Below are 11,290 nucleotides of genomic sequence, written 5' to 3'. Positions count from 1 at the left end.
TGGCTAGGAATGTATAGGCCACGTCACTGGCCTAGCTCCATTTAAGTTTAATATCATGGCGCCCACTTGTCAAATCATAGGCCTACTCATTGCCTACACATGCATACAATTGTTAAATTTAATATATGCTACTAGCCGCAATTCGCAACTCTAGATTTTTTTAATAATAGGATGAATCTATAGTTGCAATACCCTACATTGACTCCCTACTCATCCAAATTGCGTTTGCGATCTGCTTGTATTAAACAACATTAAACTCACCATCATTGCAGCTCTAGGCCAAGCTTGAATTATCCTCTTTCAATCTGCCGGGTTTTTGTTTCATAAAAATCCACCGTAGACATGTTATGAGCTACTTTCTGTCAAGAAATTATGTGCATGTGATTCTTTTTCGAAGTGTTGCAGTTTGGAAGCACTCGTTTTTATTAACTGGTCGCTGCTGCCTCCTGCATTATGTGCAAATTCGAAACAGGTGGTACACAGGGCCGTTCAGTGACTTACGACGAGTGCTTCCAAACGAGTGCTTCCAAACTCCAGACTTTTCAGAAAGTATTTATTTATAGACGTTTACGCTGCGGACAAAGCCAACTCTTGTCGTTACAAATCATGACAATACAACACTTTTTTTGTTGTTTTTCTTCTTTGTAATTATTTGTTTGGTCCAAAATATTGTGTTTGTTGTCATGATTTGTCACGACTCGAGTTGGCTTCGTACAACACTTAAAAGGTCTTTAAATAAATACTTTTTGAAATGTCTATGGGAAAAATGCATTGGGATTCATTTCCTGGGCCTGGCGTCGTCATGGCGACGCTCTGTAGACCAGGGTTTCTCAACGTTTTTGGCTGGGGACTCCCTGTTGGAAAAAACCTTTGCACACCTAGAAGTCAGGCATCTGCACGGGTGTATAGGCCAGTGGACATATAGGAAGGAATAGAATACACCCGCACACTGTATATTTGCTCAATACAAGAGTATTTTTATTTTTAATGCAACGTTTCTTCAGGCATGACCCCCGGAAATGCTTTGGCCATGTTTCGTGACCCCGCCCCGCCCCCCATCCCCACCACCAATACAAATTGGCCACTACAATAACCTTAATAATAGAGAAAATACATTATGAATAAATACTGAAACCAGATATAATCATAAAGGAAAGTTTATGCATGCAAGTGTACTATGTAAACTCTAAACTTATTTGCAACTGAATATATATATATAATATATAATAATTTCGGGATCTACAAGCTGATCTACAAGCCCACAACGCGTCGCAGCGCGCGACGCGTTGTGGGCTTGTAGATCGGCTATATTCAGCATGCAACTAATTGTAAAATGACTTATACTGGTCCACTAGTCCCTTCCTAACATTTGAGTCTAGTTTTTTATTTGTTGACAAAATTGTCAGTATATTTAGTCTTAGATTTCATCATAGCTTAGTTTTTATTTAGTTTCCATTTAGTTTTCGTCAGTGAAAAAAGGTAGTCGACGAACATTTGTCGCCTTAGTTTTAGTCGACTAAATCAACACTGGTTGGCTTAGATGTGTTCTTACCTCTTGAGCCTCTCCTCCAGCGGCTGCTTGTCGTTCTCCATGTCCATGTGTCCAGGTCATGCCGCTCACATGCTGCATGTCACATTCAATCTCTACTGTCGGGAAGAAACCACCTAACTCCAAAATGTATTCATTCATCAGAAAATGAAAAATCACACCCGTGTGAGGTGAGCGGCGCTCTTATCATCGTACATCATCATAGGCCTACATCATCATTCCGGGCCAATCAGAATCTGCGTCCTCAACCTTCGTCTATAATGTTTGTGTTACGCAATGTTTGTGTTTACGCAAACACTCCAAATTGTCCATTCATTGTCAATGGGATTTAAGGTTTGTGTTAGGATAAAGTTTGTGTTTACACACACACTTTTTTTTTTTTTTTACACACTTTAGTCTTCAATGCATGGATTCACACACACCCTCAAAGCTGGACATAGGAATCAAAAATATAAATTTTTCAGTAAATTAAGAAAACCTTATATTTTGAAAGCAAAGCAATGCGGCCTCATCAAAGTTGGTGTTGTGACTTTATATATATATTGTCAATGACTTGCATGAGAGGGGGAGAGGTGGTGGAGTTAGCTGCTTTAGCAGACAGTCTGAGAGGGGGAGGGGTGGTGGAGTTAGCTGCTTTAGCAGACAGTTTAGGGTCCAATGGAGTTAAGAGGTTTTGTTCGAAGCACTTTGTAATACTTTCCATTGGTTAAATATGTTTTTAATATTAACCAACACACAGACGTAAAGGGTGTTCAATAGCACTGATTCATGCAAACAAAATCAAAAACCTCCAAAACGGAGCTGTACTGTACGTATGAACAAAAACACTTTATGACTGTCTTCTAGATGTATTATAGTGTTAAAACAATCAGTAAAACAGACAACAGTACTTTTTTTAATACGTCTTTATTGACAGAATGTATAAATACATTACGGGGCCAACAAACACTCGTATCTTTAATGTAACGTTACCACAAACCGTGTTACATAGAATGTAATGGTACCAGTAGTGTTACATAGAATGTAATGGTACCAGTAGTAACAGTGTTACATAGAATGTAATGGTACCAGTAGTAACAGTGTTACATAGAATGTAACGGTACCAGTAGTAACAGTGTTACATAGAATGTAATGGTACCAGTAGTAACAGTGTTACATATAATGTAATGGTACCAGTAGTAACAGTGTTACATATAATGTAATGGTACCAGTAGTAACAGTGTTACATATAATGTAATGGTACCAGTAGTAACAGTGTTACATATAATGTAATGGTACCAGTAGTAACAGTGTTACATAGAATGTAACGGTACCAGTAGTAACATTGTTACATAGAATGTAATGGTACCAGTAGTAACAGTGTTACATAGAATGTAACGGTACCAGTAGTAACAGTGTTACATAGAATGTAATGGTACCAGTAGTAACAGTGTTACATAGAATGTAACGGTACCAGTAGTAACAGTGTTACATAGAATGTAATGGTACCAGTAGTAACAGTGTTACATAGAATGTAACGGTACCAGTAGTAACAGTGTTACATAGAATGTAATGGTACCAGTAGTAACAGTGTTACATAGAATGTAATGGTACCAGTAGTAACAGTGTTACATAGAATGTAATGGTACCAGTAGTAACAGTGTTACATAGAATGTAATGGTACCAGTAGTAACAGTGTTACATCGGATAGAGCAGAAAACCACTGAACACATTGTGGTTCTCTGAATGGTGATCATGGAGCATGTACCCACTAGGTATACGCATGTAAACTGTGTCTCCCTGCTCCAGCTCTAGGATCAATCCATTAGACACATATCCCCTTTGACTATCTATCCATGGATAGTTCTCCATGAGTTTCTGTCCATTTTTATACATGTAGATAATCACATTCTTTCCTGAGGTGTAGTGAGATGCAGTGAATCTGAAATGATAAACTCCTTTCACTGCTGATGTGAAGATACCTGAGGGAGAGTAAACACACATGCACGCACACGCACACACACACACACACACACACACACACACACACACACACACACACACACACACACACACACACAGAGAGAGAGAATACAACTGCGTGAATGAACCATCCCACCAGTAGACTGTTGGAAATAGCAGATCTACAAGCTCACAACCAATGTCATTAAACTTCACTCATCTCATCCTTCCTGTCTATTGATTTAAATAGGAAACTAGTTGATTCTATGAAGTGAATTAACATGAATGAATCATAACCAACCTGTAGATGGATTGTATGCGTTGCCGACGTTAGTGATGACTGTCTTGTAGACCACAGTGGTGTCAGAACTAAATGATCCAAATGATCCACCCAAACCAACAGAGAAGGCCACCTTCGGTTGGTCTGTCAACAGGAACATTATCACATTGTTAATAACATTAACATTAATAATAGCAGCTGGCGATGTTGTTTATCTTTCGCCAGTAAATGTAATATGTCGGGCGCGATGCAATAAAAAAATCACTATTCACATCTGAACCTCGGACAGATTGGACAAAAACAAGGACTTGAGTATTTTTCAGAGAAAACGGGCAGCAAAGAATCCACAATGAGTGGATTCCAATGGCATGCGCGCATTTCTCCTTGTGCTGGGAACGACGTACGCGTTGCCTAGCAACCTGGACAGTACAGGTTTGTTTTTAGCATTAGCCGCTTGGAATTGATATAAAGCTTATAACCCGCGAGCTCGCGGTTTTGGCATCCAATGGGTACTAATAGTAGTGTTAAGGCCTACTATTATTTCAATAATACATTGTTTATAACAATATTATAGGTCTACTATTATTATTACTATTATTTCAATAATACACCAATCAAATGTATTAAATGTATTTGCTTGCAGTGCAGCAGCTTTACATCCAACTATCAACTTCAACAAGACAAAGTAGTAAACAGTACTACAGTACTTCAGAGTACATTATACTATTCTACAGTACTTCAGAGTACATTCTAGTATTCTACAGTACTTCAGAGTACATTCTAGTATTCTACAGTACTTCAGAGTACATTCTAGACTTCCGTGTGGCGGTCAGCCCGCGGTACACGTGAAGGCGTGATCCCCCCGTGGGAACTGCGAGGAAGGGAGGAGGTGAGGAGAGAGGGAGGAGGAGATGGAGCAGTGGAGATGCTGCTGGTCCTGTGGTGGTGATGGGGATGGAGGTGGGATACGAAAAGCATAGAGGATGCTGGGTTTTATTGGGCAGGTATTTATATATCAGGAGGTTGTGGCGGCGGTGGAAGGACTGGAAGTTGTTCCAAGCTGTCCGGTAGGATGAGAGGGTGGAGTCTGCTACGCTCAGCAGGATGGAGCGCTGGGACTGGAGAATGAGGTGGTGGAGAGGATGCTCTAGGGGAAGATGATGTCGGAAAATGGAGGGACCGGGACCGGAAGGGGATCGGATTGTGGGGCCAAGGTCTTGCATTTCTGGAAGAGAAAACGGGAAAGGGAGTCAGCGATGGCGTTGTGGTGGCCGGGGACGTCGGCAGCACGGAGGAGGAACTGGTGGGTGACGGAGAGCCAGGTTAGGCGGCGCAGGAGGGACATGACGGGGAGTGAGGAGCAGCGGCCTTTGTTTATGATGTGGACCACAGCCTGGTTGTCTGTGTGGATAAGGACACTCTTACTGGTCCACTCGGAGCCCCACAGATGTCGTGGAGGGAGGAGCGGATGTAGGTCAGGTAGGCTTGGGAGGACCATCTGCCGACATGATGGGGAGTGAGGAGCAGCGGCCTTTGTTTATGATGTGGACCACAGCCTGGTTGTCTGTGTGGATAAGGACACTCTTACTGGTCCACTCGGAGCCCCACAGGGCTGCGGCGATAGTGATGGGGTAGAGTTCGTAGAGGGTGGAGGATTGGGAATGGTCGGGGTCGAGGAGGTGGAGCTCGTCGGGGCAGGGGGAGGAGAACCACCTTCCGGCGTTGTAGCCTCCAAAGCCTACTGAGGGGGCCGCGTCTGTGTATAGTTGGAGGTCTTCGCGGGAGAGGAGGAGGTGCCAGAGGCGCAGCTCCATTTGGCAGGGGGAGTCGAGTGTGACCTGGTGGTGAAGGGAGGGGACTGAGGTGGAGGAGGTTGGAGATGAAGGAGCAGCCTTGGGGGACGATGCTTATTGCTTAATTGAGATGGCCGAGCAGGGAGAGGAGCTGTTGCTTGCTGCACTGGGGGAGGTTCAGGTATATGGAGAGGAGGAGGGTGATGCGGTTGAGCTTGTCGGGGGGCAGGGAGGCTTGGAGCGAGACCGTGTCCAAAGTGATGCCCAGGAACTCGAGGGAGGTGGAGGGGCCCTCTGTCTTCTCTAGGGCGAGGGGGACGCCGAGGTTATTGAAGACGGAGGTGAGTGTGGTGAGGCCGGAGGCGGGGGGTGCGTGAGGGGGAGTGACGACAAGGAAGTCGTCTAGCAGGTGGGTGACGTAGGGGAGCTTGTGGTTGTTTGTGAGGATCCAGCAGAGGGCTTCGGCTAGCGTGTCGAACAGCTTCGGGCTGCTCTTGCAGCCGAAGGTGAGGCGGACGGCGAAAAAGTAGGCGTCCTGCCAGGAGACCCCAAAAAGGTGCCAACAGTCGGGGTGGAGGGGGAGGAGCTTGAAAGCTGCGGTGACGTCGGCTTTGGCCAGCCAGGCGCCTTGGCCGGCGAGTCGGATAAGATTGATGGCGCCGTCTATGGTGGCGTACTGCATGGAGAATGGGGATGAGGCTGTTGACGCTGGGGGTGGAGGTGCCGTGGGGGGAGGAGAGGTCGAGGATGATCCTCTTTTTGCCAGAATACTTCCGGGTGGCGATGCCTAGGGGGCTGATGCGGTAGGTGGGGAAGGGTGGGGTGGAAAATGGGCCGATCATGAAACCGTTCGCCACTTCCTTGTTGAGCAGGGAAGTGACGGAGTCGGGGTCGGTGAGGGCGGACTGGAGGTTTTGGCAGGTGTGGGTGTTGGTGGGGAGGGTGACGAGGCCGGGGGAGAAGCCATAGTTCAGGCCTCCGAGGAGGAAGCAGGCAGTTGCGGGGTCTGGGTGGCGTGATAGTGCGCCGGCCAGGGCGGGGATATTGACGGGGGTGGAGAGGTGTACGGATAGTCAGCTGGGTTTGAAGGGTTTGGTGGGGTGTTGGGGGCAGGTGGAGCGGGCATGGGCGCCCCCGCAGTGGGTGCAGACGTGGAGGAGTCTGCAGACGGCCATGGCGCACCCTGCTTCATTGAAATTATTGCAGATGGCTGCGGACTGGACAGGACTGGGCGGCCGCGTCTGTCGAGGGAGTTTTGGAGGGGAGGCTGGGTTGACTCTGGACCGCCTGGAACGGCGGGTGACGTCATCGGCGGTGGCGGTAGCGCAAGGAGTGCGCCTTGTGTCATCGGGGAGCGCCTGGCTCGAGGAATGTCCCGGCTGTGTTGTTGTTGTCGTGGTGGTGTCGCAGAACAGCTTGAATAAGCCCGCCTTGTTAGTGGAGCGGGCAAATGGGACATTGAACGCGCGGTGCTGTTTGTCTCCACAAACAGCACCGCGCGTTCAATGTCCCATTTGCCCGCTACAGTCCAGTCTGTGATGGCGGGTTGTGGCGGGCTTGGGTTGCTGGGGAGGCGCGAGGCGGCGGAGCTGCGAGTAGCATGGTGTGCGCGCCTGGAGCGCTGGGTGGGTGGTGGGAGGGTGGGTGGTTGGTGGCGTTCCTTCCTCTTAAAAGAGCGGTGTTGGGAACGTGAAGTGCTGCTGCTTTGAGAGCGGGTGCGAGACCGACCTGAAGAAGCGCCGGAGGTTGTGGAGCGGCTGGAAGCGCTCCACAATACTCCAACATTTGAAAAGGCTTTCATATATTCTTATAAGGTTTGGCTTTATAGATAGAAATGTGCTCAGTTTTGGATATTAATTAATTAATTAATACAAAAATGTTCTCACAGGGCCTCGGATTTGTCCCCGGCTGTGTTTGTGTGTGTGCGTGCGTGCGTGTGTGCGTGCGTAAATGCGTGCGTGCGTGCGTGCGTGCGTGCGCGCGCGCGCGTGCTGGTTATAAGATGGATCTCTTATTGTTATTGTTGGTTCGTTTTGTGTCCTGTTCTGTGGAAAAAGTCGGGCGCACAATGCACAATGTCCACCGTAGGCCTACATGAGATACACAATGAGAACGAATCGATACCGAACAGACTTTAATGGTCTGGGGGAGCTGCTCTGCTGCATGGGAGTTCACAGTGATGGTGGAACAGGTCAGGGTCTTCAGACAAGAACAATATTAGGCCTAGTAGTATAGTTAATTTCATATGAGTGAATTGTTTAATGTATTAATGTATTGTTTAATGTCCTATTTTGGTTATAGGATATTTTGGTACTCGCTATAGCTTATGAACACATAAGCAAACCAACTTGGGTGTGCGTGCAGCGGAACAGCAGCCCCGGCATTGATTGATTGATTGATTGATTGATTGATTGATTGATTTATCAATCAATAAGTATGAGTATGCATAATACAGAAAGAAAGCACAACTCACTGCGGCCTCCCGATTACACATTATTTCCTGCGACCGTCTCCCCCGGGAATGTATAAAACGTGTAGTGTGACCAGTCTCAAGAGAAATAAATGGCAAGGATGTATTACAATTAATAAACTGGTTTGACTCGCAGGTGTTACAGTCTGCTGTGTAAAGAGTAAACAGTACAGGTGAGCTAATTGGGGTGCACCAACTCTGGTCCTGATGGGAGAGGAGAGTGTCTTATTTACCTTTACAAGCTGAACTCTGTTATTCCGTTTTATCACACGTTCCTCACTGACAAAGGATCAGTGGCGTGCACAGATAGACACTAGGGGGTGCTAGACCTTTTGGCAATGTGCCCTTTCGGGGAAAAAAAACCCACTTTTCTTATTTTGTACAGTTACACTGTACAGTATGTGGACCATGGTGACATTGATCAATTCTTGATAAAAAGCTTCTAATATATTATTTAGGCCCCACAATCTATACATCTCACACTATTAAGTGCAGCGGTTCCACGCGCTGCACAAAGTGCCCTTTTTTTCCACTTGAGCACCTGCCCCTCTAAATGTCTGTGCACGCCACTGCAAAGGATTAATGTGTAAATTAACCATTTTAGTGAGGAGCAAGTCCGGCTGTATTGTATTGAAAGCAGAAGAGAAATCTAGGAAAAGTCATCATTAGCGTAGGATTTTGGTTTGTGGAGATGTTTAGAGATCAGGTGAACCAGTGTGACAACTGCATCCTCTGTACTACGACCTTCCTTGTAAGCAAATTGAAATGGATCCTGTGAATTAAATATGGCATTGTTGAGATGATGAACCATATTGTTTTCCAGCGCTTTCATGATTTTCCAGCGCTTTCATGATAACAGATGTAAGTGCTATTGGTCTGTAATCATTGTGTTCTTTAGGATTTTGCTTTTTTGGCAGTGGTTTTATGTGGGCAGTAGAGGGCACCATCGTATCAAGTAGGTGTACACAATAATCTAATCCATCATTATTTACAGACTCAAAGCAGAGAAGAAGCTGTTTAAATCATTAGCAAACACCAGTTCATTATCCGTCACAATTGGCTTATTGGAAGGAGACATACCGGTCATACTTTTCATAGTGTCCCAGAGTCTTTTAGGGTTGTTTGCTTGGAATGACTCCTCTAGACGCTGTCTGTGAGCCTGTTTCGCCTCCCTAATTTTCTTCTTTAGGTTCTTATCCAAACTCTTACGTTTGGCTAAGTCCTTGTTCTTTAACGCAGCTTTCCTGTCGTTAATGTCGTTTTTAAAGGGATAGTTCAGATGTTTTTAACTTAAGCTGTATGAAATACTTGCCATTAATATAGTGGTTGCAACTGTATTAATTGATTGCCCCAGCCCCGTGGTGGGAGTTCTGCTCTGGTTTTGGTGATATATTAAGTAGTTCCGGTCATTTTGTGGGGGGCACTGGGGGCCACGCATTAAAAGTAAATTAATTCACAGACTTATTATTATTTCTATATTAGTGCAACTTTCGTTAATTTTTTACACCTGCCTCTATCACACGGAACTATGTTTTTTGTGTCCATATCACTACGCCCAAAAAATAGTTCCATGTGATAGTGGGGTCAAAGTTGAACGAAAGTTGCACTAATATTTTAGAAATAGGTCAACAATACAAGCCTAGGTCAGATCAATTAGCAGAGCGGAGCTGCTCTCACTCTGCAGCACAATGATGACCATCTCTTCTTAAAGTTTACTTAAACCATAAGGTATACATACATAGTGTTGGATCTTCAGACAAAACCTTGGATTTTAATTATTCAAATCGACCACAACCCATTTTGGACTGAGGCCCATTCTACAAACGCCTTCTAAATCCTGACCTAGTTTTCTGAAAAACTTCAAATATTTATATAGCAGCTTCAAAAAATGTTTTTTTCAATACTGCATACTGTACAGAACCCCAAGAGGGTTTCCCATCCAGAAGGGTTAGAACACAAAAAGGGGTTCCTGCCCAGAATGGGATAAACTCACTCCTCAGTTCATGATAACATTAAATAAAATAAATAAATTAAATAAAACTCACTCCTCAGATCCTGTACTTGGTTGTCAGTAGAATTCAGGTGTGTTTCTACGGTGGACAGCTGAGCAGTATGGGCTGAAATCAACACAAGATTACCATTAATCAATTCAATTATTGATAATAGTCATTACATCATTAATCACAATCATTCAATGTAGTTCAATGTACTTTCTCATGTGTGGATTTTTATGATAAATACAGTAAATTACACTATCAACACACTATCTATTATCTGAGCTCATCTGAATTAATAAACACTTAAAATAAACACTTGAAGAAACACTCGGACAAGCACTCCATCGTCGCTTCACGTTCACACACCGATGGCGGAGGAAACCATGTGTCTTGCTCAAGGACACTTCAACTCTGGGGGAGCCCACAGGGAAGCTTGCGGTTCCCATCCAGCTGTTCTACCGGCCACTCTATCCCTGAGACACTGCCGCCCCCAAATTACCTTCACTTTCTTTCTCCAAGTCTGCAACCTGGAGCTCTGTAGCATCTAGTCTGCTCTGGTGGTCTTCAGCGTAGCCCTCTGTAGCATTCAGCCTGGCCTGGTGGTCAGTAACCTGGACCTCTGTAGCATCCAGTCTGGTCTCTGTGGCGTTCAGCCTGGCCTGGTGGTCTGCAACCTGGGACTCACTCTCACTCACTTTGGCAGCCATTACTGGGGAAAAAAATCACACCTGTGTGAAGTGAGTGGTGCAACTCTGTGTGGGGGTCCTGGTTGAGAAATTACAGAGTTACCGTGTGGGGGTCCCTCTACTGTACTGTACTGTACTGTACTGTACTGGCACACCCACAATCACCATATATACAGTTAATATGTGCGTGTGTGTTTGTGTGTGTGTTGCACACAGGTGGTGAAAAACAACCGTGCTGTTTTCGTGCTCAGACGCACCCACCCAGCCAGCCAGCCACCCACCCACATAGCTCCGTAAGGGAAAACATACCACAGATACATAGATGTATGTTAACTCGTTCTGTGCCACTGACCAATAAAAACGTAATTTTTGTTTATTTCTGTTGATTAAGTTAGATTGAGATCGTCGCCGACCGTCTCAATGACCCTCGGTTGCTAGGCGATCGAGTAAACATGCAGGACATAAGCAGAAGTTAAAAGTCAGCTTGTCGTCTGCATGCCTCCAGCAGCAAAATGTCGGCCCATACAGCGCCGTCCCTAGGCATACGCAAGAGACGCGCTGTGTGTAGGGCAAC

The 11,290-nt window shown here is 45.4% G+C and overlaps 1 protein-coding gene across 1 annotated transcript in view; it reads left to right on the top strand.

The window, feature by feature from the left end:
* Nucleotides 1-11,290, top strand: part of cttnbp2nlb (CTTNBP2 N-terminal like b) — a 420,337-nt gene that overhangs the window by 246,199 nt on the left and 162,848 nt on the right. The gene's annotated exons all lie outside the window — the stretch shown is intronic.

Source organism: Electrona antarctica, assembly GCF_951216825.1.
Source record: "Electrona antarctica genome assembly, chromosome: 2".
Taxonomy (NCBI): domain Eukaryota; kingdom Metazoa; phylum Chordata; class Actinopteri; order Myctophiformes; family Myctophidae; genus Electrona; species Electrona antarctica.
The sequence above is the reverse complement of the archived record's forward strand: the minus strand, read 5'-3'. Positions and strand labels throughout refer to the sequence as shown.